This window comes from Salvelinus fontinalis, chromosome 6 (assembly GCF_029448725.1).
Source record: "Salvelinus fontinalis isolate EN_2023a chromosome 6, ASM2944872v1, whole genome shotgun sequence".
Classification (NCBI taxonomy): domain Eukaryota; kingdom Metazoa; phylum Chordata; class Actinopteri; order Salmoniformes; family Salmonidae; genus Salvelinus; species Salvelinus fontinalis.
This window is the reverse complement of record NC_074670.1, coordinates 28,031,243-28,048,247: the sequence shown is the minus strand read 5'-3', so window position 1 is coordinate 28,048,247 and position 17,005 is coordinate 28,031,243. Positions and strand designations below refer to the sequence as shown.

The following is a 17,005-nucleotide window of genomic DNA, read 5'->3' as shown; positions in this document are numbered from 1 at the left end:
ATCATGTTTTGAATTGAATTTATTTTCGAATAGTAAAAGTCCTCTAGAATGGAGACTGCATTGTACTCCAATAGAAAGTGGTGCGACGCATTCCGCACAACAGCTAAGAAGGATATGAGAAGAGTTTTTAATATAGATGCCCTTTGCAGTATCTGCTCTACAAATCATCACATTAGAAAAATAACTAGCTAAATCTAAATGGAGTGAGATATTTTTAAAGCTATAAGACGACACTCTATAAACAGGTCCCTACTTGGTGATTGCGGATGTCTAAGGAGTCAAATTAACCAATATGGTACTGGGGTACAAATGAACTTTTCCTAAATAGGTGTCCCAAATAAAGTGTGCCAGGATATTAGATTTTCAAGTTGTCATTAAGGCGGCATCAAAATAGCTTTTAATGGATTTCTAAATATCATTTTCATGGTTCACTTCTCAATCTGACCTAGGTCTTACATTGAATGACCAAGATAACATGCTACTAATTATTTGGATGGTCAATATTACTTTGAAAATAAGGGAAATATGATTTGAAGAAAACTGAAGCATGAAAAGCTGAGGCGAACTCAACTCTACGTGATATAAAACAGCTCCTTCTGATAGTTGTATTGTTTATTTACACAAATCTGCCCAACAGACTACATTAGCGCAAAGTCAAAATGTGTAAACATGCAATAAAATGTTCATTTCATGACTGCACCCATTTTCTTCCCTCTTAAATCTTTCAAATTTGTGGTCTGGCATTCATCCAAATCAAATCCATTTGAAACTGTGCATATACACACACACACTTTTAAATGGGCCCGTCAAAACATTCCATACAGTGCTACGCCTGGGCATTAGGGTTCATAAAATCCCCAAATAGCAAGTGATGCCTTGTAAAGCGAAAGTCGACTTTGCAAGTCAGGTCTCTTACACCATAACCCTACGATAGTTAAGTTTCAATCGAAATAGACTGACATCTCTAACAAGGCCCAGGTATAGTTACAACCCAAATAAAAATGATCTAATGTTCAAATTGTCTTCCAGAGTAGAAACTAGCAATATTATTTATTTTGGGAGAGGGTACAATTACATTTGAGTCTATCCTATTAAATGACTAATCATACAGTAAAAAGAGAAAAGTAGCTTCCTTTGTGTTGAAATTCCATGTCAATTAAAGTCTGGAAGTAGCAATAGTGACGACTACCTTCCATTACGTTCACATCCCTGTGCCATCTAAAATTAGCCATGCTCATGGATTTAGTCTCTCTCCCGGGTAGAGATACACTTTAATCTCTGTTATTTTTTCTTCATTCCTGGGATTGGCAGTGCAGATGTCTTTTCTGTGTGCTAAAGCTCCACAGCCATATGTCACCAATGCCCTGTCCATGACACGCACACTTTTAATCAGAGCTCAGTGATGGACCACATTGTGTCCTTTAGGCCTGAAGCTTTGAGTCCTGGACTGATACAGCCGTGCTCTAAGCCGGTTGGCTGCCTGCATCCAGTGCTGAGCTTCATCACACACATTCCTGGGTAGCAAAAAGTTAATAACTGTGAGTTACTGTGACCCATAGGAGTCTCATTATATTTACATCTTTTAGTGGCTGGCATTTAACAAACAGAAAATATACAGACGATAGAGGGAAAGTCCTCTATCCCTAAAGCCCAGGGAACATCAACTAGCGGATGGTCGGGGGGCCGGAAAATAAATACAAATAATTTGTAGACAGCAAATTGACCGCAAGAAGCCCAAACAGATACACTATATGACCAAAAGTATGTGGACACCTGCTCGTCGAACATCTCATTCCAAAATGAGGTGCATTAATATGGAGTTGGTCTCCCCTTTGCTGCCATAACAGCCACCACTCTTCTGAGAAGGCATTCTACTAGATGTTGGAACATTGCTGTGGAGACTTGCTTCCATTCAGCCACAAGAGCATTTGTGAGGTCGGGCACGGATGTTGGGCACGGATGTTGGGCAATTAAGCCTGGCTCGCAGTCGATGTTCCAATTCATCCCAAAGGTGTTCGATGGGGTTGAGGTCAGGGCTCTGTGCAGGCCAGTCAAGTTCTTCCACAACGCTCTTGACAAACCATTTCTCTATGGACCTCGCTTTGTGCACGGGCGCATTGTCATGCTGAAACAGGAGGGCCTTCCCCAAACTATTTCCACAAAGTTGGAAGCACAGAATCATCTAGAATGTCATTGAATGCTGTAGCATTAAGATTTCCCTTCAGTGGAGCTAAGGGACCTAGCCCAAAACATGAAAAACAGCCCCAGACCATTATTCCTCCTTCACCAAACTTTACAGTTGGCACTATACATTCAGGCAGGTAGCGTTCTCTTGGCATCTGCCAAACCTAGATTCTTCTATCGGACTGCCAGATGGTGAAGCGTGAATCATCACTCCGGAGAACGCGTTTCCACTGCTCCAGAATCCAATGGCGGCGAGTTTTACACCACTCCAGCTGACGCTTGGCATTGTGCATGGTGGTCTTAGACTTGTGTGCGGCTGCTCGGCCATGGAAACCCATGTAATGAAGCTCCTGACAAACAGTTATTGTGCTGACGTTGCTTCCAGAGGCAATTTGGAACTCGGTAGTGAGTGTTGCAACTAAGGACAGACGATTTTTACAGGCTAGGCGCTTCAGCATTCAGCGGTCCCATTCTGTGAGTTTGTGTGGCCTACCAGTTTGCGGCTGAGCCGTTGTTGCTCCTAGATGTTTCCACTTCAGAATAACAGCACTTACAGTTGACCGGGGCAACTCTAGCAGGGCAGACATTTAACGAACTGACTTGTTGTAAAGGTGGCATCCTATGAGGGTGCCACGTTGTAAGTCTCTTTAGTGAGGCCATTCTACTGCCAATGTTGGTCTATGGAGATGGCTGTTTGCTCGATTTTATACACCTGTCAGCAACGGGTGTGGCTGAAATAGCCGAATCCACTAATTTGAAGGGGTGTCCACATACATTTGTGGATATATAATGCATAATTTTTTACGAAAACAATCATTTCAAACATTGCGTACATTTGTATATGATCACGTGTTTCTCTATTATGCATAGGAATACTTGGGAACAGATATCTTAAATTAAAGTCACTTGTAGCTGAATTCCTTGTGTTGTTAGTCTTATGCTACAAAAAAAAAAAAAAAAAAAAACTTCCTCTAGCCTCTTAGGCAGCCAAGCCAAGGGTGTATGTAGTCAAGTCAATAAAGAAAGGTCAAGTGTGAAACAGGCTGATGCGGATTAATGTTGACAATATTGACATGATAATGCAGATGGCAGATGAAAGACTTCACCCACACTCATGTTCTACTGTTCAACATCAAATCAGAATTCCTATTCTCTCAGAATGTACTGTACTTTAAGGACAGTGCGCGCACGTGTGCGTGTGTGCATGCATGTGCGCCCACCAATTATGTAGATTTTAAAAGCATTCTAGGTTCACCTCGATGCCCTGCACTGAAAAAGCACAGACACGGGGCAATGTCAAGATGACAAGTGCAAACAGCCAAAAGCTAAAAAAGGACTTCCTATTAAAACTAAAGTAGCTATTTTGGATGACAGCCAACTGTCCAAGTAAATCAATTTGAATTTGTTCAGGAGTTATCTGAAGGGTGAAAGTGATGTCATTTTAATAAGCAAATATGAACTTTAAGATGATTAAATGAATTTTGATTTTTCCCCTCAAAGTGAACATTATTCAATAGCTGAACACATTTGCATTCATGAAGTTACATTCCAAGAAAGCTCAGTACATGTCTTAAGTCAAATGGCAAAAACAAGCAAGTCCCATTACCTTACAGTGCATAGTTAAAGTTAAAGGCAAACCTGCATTCATTAATGTACTGAATTTTCTTTCATTAGTTTCACGTAAAACATCGCAAAGGCTTTAGGACTTTCTAAATCTGCAACAAAACCAGGACTCCTACTTTTAGAGCCAACAAGCATCATATAGCCACCTTCTGAAATGAGAGCACTTTCAGTATTTATTTAGACCTCAAACCAAGAGTCTGGCAAAGAATCACCCTGGGAGGTGGTTTAGTGGGGTATAGCAAAACACAAATCAGGAAACCTGCATCTCCTACCTGACTGATGTCCTCATCCAGAACTGACGGTGGGGAGAGGACGGAGGAAAGAAGAAGAGGAGAGAGTGTAGGACAGAGGGTAGTGGAGGTCAGATAGGCCATACATAACCAACCTTGCTGTTGACATTGTAGAACTCATTCTGTGGTTGTAGAGGCATTTCTCTTCCACTTTGGTGAGAGGATTTATTTACATGTTTCTGCCTGCAGCTTTCATTTGGCTAGATTTTACGGAGTGAGAGAGTCCTAGGGTTTGGGGGAGTAAGGTCTGCAGATAGTCTTGTTGACAGTAGAGCTGTTATCACAGAGGGAGTGCTGCTTGTCTCCTCACAGCTTAAGTACTTAAGGGTGTGTGTGTGTGTGTGTGTGTGTGTGTGTGTGTGTGTGTGTGTGTGTGTGTGTGTGTGTGTGTGTGTGTGTGTGTGTGTGTGTGTGTGTGTGTGAGGTTTGGATCGAACCCTACAGCCTGGAGTGTCTGAGAGGACACCTCATAAAAAAGTCCATGCTGTGTGAAGTTCATATTTTTTCAGAGGAACGTTAACTGGATGAAGAAGTTGCATCACTTATTTGGCCCCTTTAACATTCCATGTGGAAGGAAAATGGCCGCCAAGTTGCTTTGAACTCAGTAAAGTACAAAAGCAGAGCATGTCCGTAACTACATATGGAGGACACCGAGGGTTGGACCTCAATTTTTTGTAATAAAATAAAAATATATATTTTGTACACAATAAAGAAAATAAATTACGGGTCAACATCTAAATATTGTTCCTGGCATTCATCAAAGCTCAGAACGCTAAAATCATTTATTTGAACATTCTAATCACGCCTGCCTTCGCGAACAAGTGGAATTATGAACAGTGGTTTGTTCGTTATGATCACCTGCATCCCTCTGATTTGCCTCCCAGATCTGCCTTTTTAACAGCACATTCACCACTCTCACAAACGGCTAACTCGGCCCTCTTGCGGCACAGGCCGAGGGCCTGAGTTATTTTACTTATTCCACATTTTGTTGTGTTACAGCCCGAATTCAAAAATTACACACAATAACCCATAATGAAAAAGTATTTTTTTTCCTAATTTTAACACAGTTATTGAAAATGAAATAGAGAATTACCTAATTTACATAAGTATTCACACCCCTAAATAAATACTTTGTAGAAGCACCGTTGGCAGCGATTATGGCTGTAAGTCTTTCTGGGTAGGTCTCTAAGAGCTAGACAACCACTAAGTTCTTGCCATAGATTTTCAAGCAGATTTAAGTCAAAACTGTAACTCGGCCATTCAGGAACACTCATTGTCTTTTTGGTAAGCAACTCCAGTGAAAATATGGCCTTTTAGTTTATTGTCCTCCTGAAAGGTGAATTCATCTCCACCTGTCTGGTGGAAAGCAGACTGAACCAGGTTTTCCTCTAGGATTTTTCCTGTGCTTGGCTGCATTCCATTTCTATTTTATCATGAAAAACTCCCCAGTCCTTAACGATTACAAGCATACCAATAACATGATGCAGCCACCACTATGTTTGAAAATATGGAGAGTGGTACTCAGTAATAAGTTGTATTGGATTTGTTCCCAAACTTGGGGTCAGGGTCCCATGTGGAGTCCCATGAGAAATTCTGTACTAATCTTATCAAACAAGTTAGGAACATAAAACAAGAGGATATGTTTCAATATGAACATCTCCACATCTTCCCTATAGGCCTACATTAAAATGCAATCAAAATGAAAACAACACAGTTGAAAGTTTTCGCTTCGTCGCTATTTAATTCCTTGAGAGGAAGAACACACAGAGGAGATATTGTGAACGCTTCTCCAGCCTAGCTCGTTTCTTTCTCACTCATCTCCACTGTGTTGCCTCCCATGGTCTCTAAGGACCAGCCGAGGTTGGGGTGCATTAGCATTCCCACACAGAAGATCCCACAGATGCTCAGGGGAAAGTCCCACAGGATGCAATGATCTGTGGATCAATATCCGGAGCTTAACGCATTGTGTTCACAGAATATTAAGTCATCGTGGGAAAGTTATCCCATCACGCTCCAGGTGAAAAGAGCCAAAGCCCACAATTATCCTAACCCAGCCACCCACCCACCACGCTACGGGTTGAGATGATAAATGCAAATCGTATCAATGAACAGAGGAAAAACTACTTTGAGGCAGGAGTTTGTCGAGTTACAAAATACAAAAGCTACATCTGTAAATATTGAAGCATAAATCAAAAGTAAGCAACATGCATCAACCTGCGTTGAAACATAGGAACTGGATTTATTTGAATAGTGTCCACAGGGACGTCGGGCATTCAGACACAAACTCGTTGCTCAAATGTCGAAAACTGTGTAAACAGAACATCTCGTTGTTGACATCGTGACATGTACAGTGCCTATATTGCTGTAAACCCCTGAGTCTCCTAGGCCTACCATTAGTCTGACTCGTCTCTGTCAAATCCCTCCTTGTCCCTTCTTTTCCAGGGTAGCGGAGCAGAGAGCCTGTGACAGGTTACGTGCGCATCCACTGCACACATCATTGATAGTAATGGGGGGGTAAAGGAGGCAGGGAGGGTGTGTATGAGAAAGTGTGTATGCAGGGGGGTTAGCAAGTCAGGATTACACAAGCGGAGCATGAGTTCCGCTCCGCGAGATCAATTTATGTCACCAAATGGCGTGACAACCAGTCCCCTCCCAGTCACCATCTGCCTTGTCCCCAAGCCAATTTGTCACAGCACATTCATGTGTGGCGATGCCCTCCTTTAACATTGAGGAAGATGGCTGTGGGGAAAAGGAAGCAAGGAAGGAAGGAAGAAAGGAAGCAAAGAAAGGAGGAAGGGGGAAATAGCACTGGCAGCACACTTATTGAGGTACTACTGGTTTGGACTGGTGTCAGAACCTAGTTCGCACCCAACTGAATTAGAATGACCTAATTGAGGTGAACACTCTCCAGGATTTTCTCACGTAAGATGGCGTCATTCTAACGTGACATACAGTTGCCAGGAGCCATCTGTCTAAACAAACGTGGAACTCCTCTCTAAGAATCATGATTCGGCCTCCCGGGTGGCGCAGTGGTCTAGAGCACTGCATCGCAGTGCTAACTGCGCCACCAGAGTCTCTGGGTTCGCCCCCAGGCTCTGTCGCAGCCGGCCGCGACCGGGAGGTCCGTGGGGCGACGCACAATTGGACTAGCGTCGTCCGGGTAAGGGAGGGTTTGGCCGGTAGGGATTTCCTTGTCTCATCGCGCTCCAGCGACTCCTGTGGCGGGCTGGGCGCAGTGCGTGCTAACCAAGGGGGCCAGGTGCACGGTGTTTCCTCCGACACATTGGTGCGGCTGGCTTCCGGGTTGGAGGCGCGCTGTGTTAAAGAAGCAGTGCGGCTTGGTTGGGTTGTGCTTCGGAGGACGCATGACTTTCGACCTTAGTCTCTCCCGAGCCCGTACGGGAGTTGTAGCGATGAGACAAGATAGTAATTACTAGCGATTGGATACCACGAAAATTGGGGAGAAAAGGGGATAAAAAATAAATAAAAAAAAATATAAAAAAAAGAATCATGATTCTGCTCAACCACCTAACACTAGTTGCTAATTCTACACTCTCCGTAGCTATGATGCACTGGTTACTACGGCAAACAATGCTCGATCAGCTGAGCCAACCAGTGCTACCCTGTTTGAATGGCCATTAGAGTAGGTAGTTTGCCAGCTTGCTGATGAAGTTGAACGGCACCAAAGTTATGGGACTGTTTTGAGAAATCAGCATGTGTCTGACTGACAGCTGGCACTGTGCCTTGCTACTTTGTAACATTTGGCCAATGCCATAACGCCGCGAAAGAGCAGTCATCTGTGCTGCAGAACTCAGCCCACTAGTCACGGCAGAACAGAAACTGCCTTATCATGAAAACTCACTAGTGCTATTAGCTAGAATTTCACTACACTAGCTAACGGGAGTATTCAGCACTGAGTGTGTGAACTTGTTGGAAGCTCTTTAATTTCATATAGGTTGATTTGAGACTGGAAAGATGGCGCCGACAGACATGGCAGCTCTGCTTCTAGCTCCGCTTCTAGCTCCTAAGGAACTTTGCAGTATTTCATTTTTTGTGTGTGTTATTTCTTATATTATTATTATAATATGACACCCTAAACCCACTTCTTCAATTTGCTTACCGCCCCAATAGATCCACAGACGATGCAATCGCCATTGCACTGCACACTGCCCTATCCCATCTGGACAAGAGGAATACCTGTGTAAGAATGCTGTTCATTGACTATAGCTCAGCCTTCAACACCATAGTACCCTCCAAGCTCATCATCAAGCTCAGGGCCCTGGGTCTGAACCCCACCCTGTGCAACTGGGTCTTGGACTTCCTGATGGGCCGGCACCCAGGTGGTGAAGTTAGGAAATAACATCTCCACTTCGCTGATCCTCAACACTGAGGCCCCACAAGGGTGCATGCTCAGCCCCCTCCTGTACTCCCTGTTTGCCCATGACTGCGTGGCCACACATGCCTCCAACTCAATCAAGTTTGCAGACGACACAACCATAGTAGGCCTGATTACCAACAATGACGAGACAGCCTACAGGGAGGAGATGAGGGCCCCGGCGGAGTGGTACCAGGAAAATAACCTCCCCCTCAACGTCAACAAAACGAAGGAGCTGATCGTGGACTTCAGGAAAAAGCAGAGGGAGCATGCCCCTATCCACATCAAAGGAACCGCAGTGGGGAAGGTGGAAAGCTTCAAGTTCCTCGTCGTACACGTCACTGACGATCTGAAATGGTGCCCCCACACAGACAGCGTGGTGAAGAAGGCGCAACAGCATCACTTCAACTTCAGGAGGCTGAAGGAATTTGGCTTGGCCCCTATGAACCTCACAAACTTTTACAGATGCGCAATTGAGAGCATTCTGTCGGGCTGTATCACCGCCTGTTACGGCAACTGCACCGCCCGCAACAACAGAGCTCTCCAGAGGGTGGTGCGGTCTGCCCAACGCATCACCAGGGGCACACTGCCTGCCCTTCAAGACACCTACAGCGATGTCACAGGAAGGCCAAAAAGATCAACCACCCGAGCCACGGCCTGTTCACCCCGCTATCATCCAGAAGGCAAAGTCAGTACAGGTGCATCAAAGCTGGGACCAAGAGACTGAAAAACAATTTCTATCTCAAGGCCATCAGACTGTTAGATAGCCGGCTACCCACAGTTACTCAACCCTAGACATGGAATCACTGGTCACTTTAATAATGTTTACATACTGCTTTTATACATTTATTTTTATTTCACCTTTATTTAACCGGGTAAGCCAGTTGAGAACAAGTTCTCATTTACAACTGCGACCTGGCCAAGATAAAGCAAAGCAGTGCAACAAAAACCAACACAGAGTTACACATGGAATAAACAAACATACAGTCAATAACACAATAGAAAAGTCTATATAGTGTGTGCAAATGACGTAAGAGTAGGGAGGTAAGGCAATAAATAGGCCGTAATGGCGAAATAATAACAATTTAGCAAATAAACACTGGAGTGATAGATGTGCAGAAGACGAATGTGCAAGTAGAGATATTGGGGTGCAAAGGAGTAAAAAATATATAAATAAAATAAATAACAATATGGGGATGTGGTAGTTGGATGGACTATTTACAGATGGGCTATGTACAGGTGCAATGATCTGTAAGCTGCTCTGATAGCTGATGCTTAAATTGAGTGAGGGAGATATGAGTCTCCAGCTTCAGTGATTTTTGTAATTCGTTCCAGTCATTGGCAGCAGAGAACTGGAAGGAAAGGCGGCCAAAGGAGGAATTGGCTTTGGGGGTGACTAGTGAGATATACCTGCTGGAGCGCATGCTACGGGTGAGTGCTGCTATGGTGACCAGTGAGCTGAGATAAGGCGGGGCTTTACCTAGCAGAGACTTGTAGATTACCTGGAGCCAGTGGGTTTGGTGACAAATATGAATCTAGGGCCAGCCAACGAGATTTGGTGATAAAACGGATGCACTGTGATAGACTGCATCCAATTTGCTGAGTAGGCTATTTTGTAAATGATATCGCCTAAGTCAAGGATCGGTAGGATAGTCAGTTTAAAAGAGTATGTTTGGTAGCATGAGTGAAGAATGCTTTGTTGCGAAATAGGAAGCTGATTCTAGATTTAGATTTTGGATTCTTAATATGAGCCTGGAAGGAGAGTTTACAGTCTGACCAGACACCTAGGTATTTGTAGTTGTCCACATATTCTAGATCAGAACCGTCCAGAGTAGTGATGCTAGGCGGGCGGGCAGGTGCAGGCAGCAATTGGTTGAAGAGCATGCATTTAGTTTTACTTGCATTTAAGAGCAGTTGGAGGCCACGGAAAGAGAGTTGTATGGCATTGAAGCTCGTCTGGAGGTTAGGTAACACAGTGTCCAAAGAAGGACCAGAAGTATACAGAATGGTGTCGTCTGCGTAGAGGTGGATCAGAGAATCACCAGCCGCAAGAGCGACATCATTGATGTATACATAGAAAAGAGTCGGCCCGGCTCATCTCATACGTATTTGCTGTATTCTACTGTATTTTATTTAATGCCACTGACATTGCTCGTCCTAACATTTATATATTTCTTAATTCCATTATTTTACTTTTATATTTGTGTGTGTTGTTGTGAATTGTTACAAATATTTCTGCACTGTTGAAGCAAATAACACAAGCATTTCCTTACACCCGCAATAACATCTGCTCAATGTGACCAATAACATTTGATTTGAGCCAGAAAGCAGGTCGCTAGTTAGCTAGCAAATCTTTGTGCACATTTCGATTTTCATACCGATTCTACGACCACAAAGCACCTTAGCAAGACTTTCTCCTGAAAAAAACATCAATATCAGCTACGGGTTTAGAGTGTTTGGTAAGATTGACTGAGTCTTAAGGATGAAAGGGGGTTCAGTTTTGAGGATGGAATTAGTGTTTTCGAGTTATCAGACAGATCAGTGAAGACCCTCCAGTGGCAATGGAAACGGTTGGATGAATGTCTTATATGAGCTGAATTAGAGTAGTGAGGTTTGGGACAGGGCAATAAACTGGTGCCAACCGAGGTATTAAAGGAGTGTACACTACAAATCAGAGCTTATTTCTTACCATCTTTCACTAGAAAAAGCAGTGAAACAACCTTTGCAGCGATGCATGGAAGATATGAATAGAATATCACACATTTGTGCCAGTGTGTGAGGCCAGTGGGACGGGGACAGTGCTTTATTACAAAATGAGTGGGTGACAAGGTATGAAAGCAATGTGAGACACAGTCCTCTCATATATACACACACACAGTGTTTGCTGTGACAATTCTCACCATTCAGTGCTCCGTCTGATCACATTACATGCCTATGCTCCCACTGACTGGTGTTCCTTCCCATTTTACCGTTTGTGGCAGCCCTAATGAAAAGCAGAAAATGGCAAACCATATCAGAGCCAGCTGTAGACACCCAACTACTCTGCCAGTGACCAATTGAGCACAACACCTATATCCTCTTTCTACATGGCCTGCACACCAAACCCTAATGCATTGTTTGCCTGCTAACATATTTGACAACAATGCAAGTGGCTGGCTTGCACTCACTTTGATGCACAACGCTACACAATGGCCCGTGCTGTTTGTATACATAGCCGGCCAAAAGAGGGCTATCAGTACAAAGCCAATGCACATCAAGGGGTATGAACGCAGGTGTGTCCAATGTGAACCCTCGTCCCGTCAAAAGGCTGAAAATACAGGCACCAGGGAGTGAAAAGGGTGACAGAGACAGAATTGCAGCTGTGTTGTTATACAAAGCAATGAGGGCGGTTGTCCATCAAAGCCGGGCCTATACAGGTAAGGTTTCAAATGAAAGTCCTGAAGGGCTCATTTCCACAGCGGGCAACAATCACTACATGATGTGAGGCCTTACATAGTCAGCTACGGGTGTTATCCGGAAGGCCATTGAAACATCAACTGCAGGCATCATAGCACACCACTCTCTGACCTTTGAGCTATAGAACACCCATTAGATATGAGTCAGCATTTATTACAGCCAGCATGTTTGACATCATCCTCCATCTAAACCCATGGGTTAGACTACTTGGATCCTTTCCAAGCCAAGTTTCTACGTCTGAAATTTAGACATGAAGAGGGAAGAATAATGGTGACAGTACTCACTTTCTGTATCAGTACAGATGGATGGTTATTGGTTACACCGTCAAATGGCCCAGTCGATCTTTGGTTCCTCCCAACAGAGGTGAAGAATTCAGAGGGTCCTATCCGATAAGTACGGAGGGGTTGTGCAGTTGGGGGAGGGTCAGGGGGTTGAAACCCCCCTCAGATTTTTTCACAATTAGTTTTGCAATCCTCTGCAAACTTCCTGTGAGAGAAAAAAAAAACAAGAGACGAACAACATGAGCGGTGCGCTGCAGCAGTGATGGCCCAATACGTAAACAACGGGAGGGAGATACTCAAAAGCACAGCTGAGCGGCAAACACACAGGCTAATAACCTCTGCCTTTTCAACGCACAGCCTGGGCAGGATACTGCAACGGGCCGCTGACCCATGACTGAGGAAGACGTGTGGGGGGGGGGCAAACATCCTCCTAGCATAATCTCCTCAGTCGCTTTACTGTCATAACATAGCAGCACAACACAAGCAGATGAGCTCTAAATAGAACCAGATGCGTGGGGCTCCACAGGGGTTGAGGCGGTGAGATGGTGAGGCGACAGAGAAGCTGCGGAGCTACAGTATAGTGTGAGAACTTCTCTATACTTATCCCTTTCTTAAATAGCCCATTTCCCCATAGTCTCAAATTGTTTAGAATATTCAAGACAGCCTACAATGGATGTGTAATATAGACACTAATGAAAAAAAGAGCTGTCAATCATCTAAGGTTGTTGGTTACATAGTAACGCTAACAGCCTAATGGTACTTCATATAAAGGTGCTGCTAACAACTCTGTGTTACAAATGGCTATTCCACTGAAGCTTGTTTATGAGCTTCAGAGCCTCATCGTTTCGGAACCATCTGGGGGTTTGAATTATAACCGGCCTTGTCAGCTAACTGTATCATCATGGCTTTACCATCTCTCCTAAAGAAACCCCCTTGCAGTGATGGGAACCCGTGACAGATGAATTTCCCTTCAATCCATTCCAGACTAATGGCATGTGGTCGATGAGTCTTGTGCCCATCGCTAACAACCAGCGCTGACTAATGTCATGTGGTCGATGCGTCTTGTGCCCACAAATACGCCCCCGCCGCACATCCATTCATGCGCACAGGGTCGCACACAAATGGCTGCGGATTGCAGGTCGTGACCCTGGAGCTCTCCCTTACATCCTGTGATTACTAAAGTATGTCCACTCACTGAACTGACTCACTGACTCACACAGCCCAGCGGATGGAGGACATCAGTCTCCTATTAACCCAGCTGACTGCAGCTTCTATAGACTGCAGAGTGACTCAGGAGCCTAACCAACAGTGGTCTAATGCACCCATGAATAACGCTATAAACCCAGAACCACCCCAGCATTCTCCACATTAACTAGGCTAGCGTGGGTTCCTTGGCATAGCGACCCACAGTGACTAAACCTATGTGGTGAAGAGGGGGACGCGAACCTTCGCTCACACGGTGTGGGTCGGTAAGTGGATGCGTGTTGGTCTACATGCCAAATGACATAGGTTCCCAATCATGGGAAACAGAAGTTTGCTGTACAGGATTGATGTCAGTGCTCAACTACAAATACCCTCTACTGATTTCCCTTTTCACATACAGAAGACCACAGTGGTCACATTTGGCACAGAGCAGCCATTTTGGAGTCACACTAAACCATCGCAGAGGCCCTGTCAACATGTGTTGAATAGCTAATTTAGCAGCCTCTGACACATAGAATAGCTCAAATTAAGGTCTGCTGATTTTGTTGGCACACAATGTGTCTTTTCAGAGTAGAGGCTAAGAGAAGGTATGAGCACATTGAATACTGCATGGTGATAACATATGGCAATGACATCTGTTTGGTGAGCAGGTTTGTGTATTTTCAGTGTAAAACCTGTCTATGTTTAGGCTAACCAATTCTAAAATGGATCATGGCTTTCACCTGGTCAGTCTACGTCATGGAAATGTTTTGTACACTCAGTGTATTTTCCTACTTCAATCAACCAGTCCATTTTGAATTTGTGATAAAACTTTTGTCATTTGGCAAGGCATGTAGCTTGTGTATTTCATTAGTTAGATCCATTTTTATAGGCATTTATTTTTGTAGTCCTAACAGGAGCTTGTGTGTGCAATCAGCACGCATGCGTTTAGGGAGCAGTCGGAACACAATTGAGCGAATGAGACAGGGAGGGGAAAGGGAATTTAGGGAGAAGGACTGTGTGACGCTTGGCTTCGTTTCTTCTTTGTTGTGCCCCGCAAATGCACATGAACTTTGTCAAGAATTTCACATGCCATTTTGGGCATCCACAAAGCACATTCAACCAAATAATCTCTGGTTCAAGATTGCGCTTTGACGTCCATTCGAGTACTCATGCCCTTCCCTAGTGGAAACAACGTTGATTCCACCCGTTTTTTCCCCAGTGGGATATTTGTTTCCAACATTAGGGCAGATTTCATAAAGAAGTTAAATCCACTTTGTGTTTTGTCTCCTTGCCACGATACTAACAAGTATCGCGATACTGGTATCGTCCAGTCCCCTAATTGTGACTGGTTGTGTTTATGCCACACATAAAAGGTAATACATTTTAAAAGTTAAATGACAAATATTTAGGGTATATTAAAGCTGTATTGGTTCTACGTGCGTAAGGAATATCGGAGGAGGTAGACCACGTGTTAAGCTTTCCTGAATAACTGGGCCTGCTGGGAGCATATGTGGCCACATTTTAATAGCACGACTTGAGAGAATGATGATCCACAACAGACAGCGCATCTCAGTATCACAACTTAAAATACAGCCAGACATGCTTGCTACTGTACCTTTCTATGCCTTATAAACAGTTCAGTAGACCCTCTGATCCAAATGGAATGAAATATTCAAATCACAGGGCACCGTTATTCAAACGATATTTTCACTGCAGTTTCCAGCCTACAGTAGAATGTTGTACTCACTTGAAAACAATACAGCAATTATTCATTGTAATGTTGTGTTGTAGGTTAATCTAGGTAGGATAATTGTACTGTTCCTAAACAAGAGCAATAAGGGAGCTGCGTGTCTCATGTCTTCACTGTTCTTTCCACTTATATTGAAAATTGGTGCAGCTTTGAATGATTTTACATGTGGTATGATTGTCCAGATCTGCAATATGCAAACAAACAATCCACCTACCACTATTGTCACTATGATTGGTGGATAGAGGATAGGATAGACAGACTGGTAGACTATTTACCTGTGTGGTATAGTTAGCGTGGGAAGTACCAAAACACCTTGACTTACAGTAGGGGAGGCGCATGCAAGCAGATGAGGACATGTGGCTAGGATGGAAGAAATTATAATAGTAAAACCTGCAAAGGGGCGAAAGCAAACCAGGTTAAAGAAAAGACACTACCCCCCCCCCCCCCCCTGCCCAGTTCATCTCTGCCCTCAAATCCCTCCTTCTTCCCTGGCAGGCTCCTCACCTCTTGCCTCCTTTCTCTATCTCTACCACTTCCAACCTTCACCTCCTACCATTTATGTGCAATTCCTCCCGCCTTCCAAAAAACCCCTTCAGTGTCCTCAAAAGTCTTTGCAAACCCTCTCTCCCTCCTCCACAACCTCCCTCCATCTCTCAGATCATTCTTCCCTCCAGATATCTCCCATTAGGCATTGCGCAGTGCGCTGGTTCGCTCTGCTGCAGAGGTGATCAATGGCCCCTGGCGCCTCGGGGCCCCTGGGCTCCTGAAATGGAGGTATTAATAATGCAGGGCCCGGCTGTCATATCCTCCATTAGCTTGGGGGAGACATGGGGCCCGGACGGCTGATTGATTACTAATTGGATTAATTGCCGTCTTTTAGGGGAGGAGAATGTAATAGTCTGGAGACCTAGCTGGCAACTGATAGGGGAGTGCATTTGACATGCTGGCATTCAGAGATAGGGATACCGAATGATGAAACGTGTAGCGTAAACTGAGGGGGTTGGGTAGACTGGGGTAGCCTGTTCAGTTTCTTTGGTTGACGCCAGGGTTGAGAGGGTATGTCATTTGAGATACAGGAACATTTGTGCAACATGCACTTGGTAGAAACGAGGAATTGATTAAGCGGCTTCTCAATAGAGGCTTTCTCCATTATTGCACAGTGTGTGTCTGCTGAATGAAATTAACTCAACCCCCTGTATACCAAATCACCCATCCTGATGATATCGTTACTTTCATTTGCTAGGTCTTTCCTCCTATTTCCTTTGGAGGTATCTTCTTAGCCATCGACATCTGGCTACACAGTTTGATAAGACAGAGATGTAGATTAGGTAAATGTGCAATGATTGTTTCTGATGAACAACACTTTCTGTAATCTTCTAACCGTCCTTTGAGATAAAGTTAATAAACCTCATCACAGCCATGGCACACAGATCTGTATTCTCCAGAAGGGCCCATTCACCACATTGGCAAAGCCCAAAACATGCAGTCATGTCAATGCCTTTCCGTATTGGATTCTAATTATTGACCTATCCATCGCACTGATCGCAGACATGTACAAATCAAAGTCTATTGGTCGCATACACAGTTTAGCAGATGTTATAGCGGGTGCAACAACACTGCTTAATTTACTAGCGCCTAACAAGGCAGTGAAATGTCAAACAAGTACACATATAATCAAACAAATTAAAAATAAGAAATGTCCAATGTCCAAAATGTCCAAATCCAATTAACAACCCAAATAGCCTGTAACAGTATGTCAAAGGTAATCTATACGTAGATACACTGAGTATACAAAACATTAAGAGCACCTGCTCTTTCCATGACAGACTGACTAGGTGAATTCAGGTGAATGCTATGATCC

General features: G+C 44.0%; 1 protein-coding gene across 3 annotated transcripts in view; it reads right to left on the bottom strand.

The window, feature by feature from the left end:
• Window positions 1-17,005, bottom strand: part of sema6e (sema domain, transmembrane domain (TM), and cytoplasmic domain, (semaphorin) 6E) — a 126,167-nt gene that overhangs the window by 51,635 nt on the left and 57,527 nt on the right. For 2 of the 3 annotated variants that reach the window (XM_055925885.1, XM_055925887.1), the window contains exon 3: window positions 12,213-12,414. The exons of the other annotated variant lie outside the window; for it this stretch is intronic. The gene's annotated coding sequence lies outside the window, so the exon portion shown is untranslated. The remainder of the gene's footprint in view (window positions 1-12,212; window positions 12,415-17,005) is intronic. 3 annotated transcript variants of the gene reach the window in all.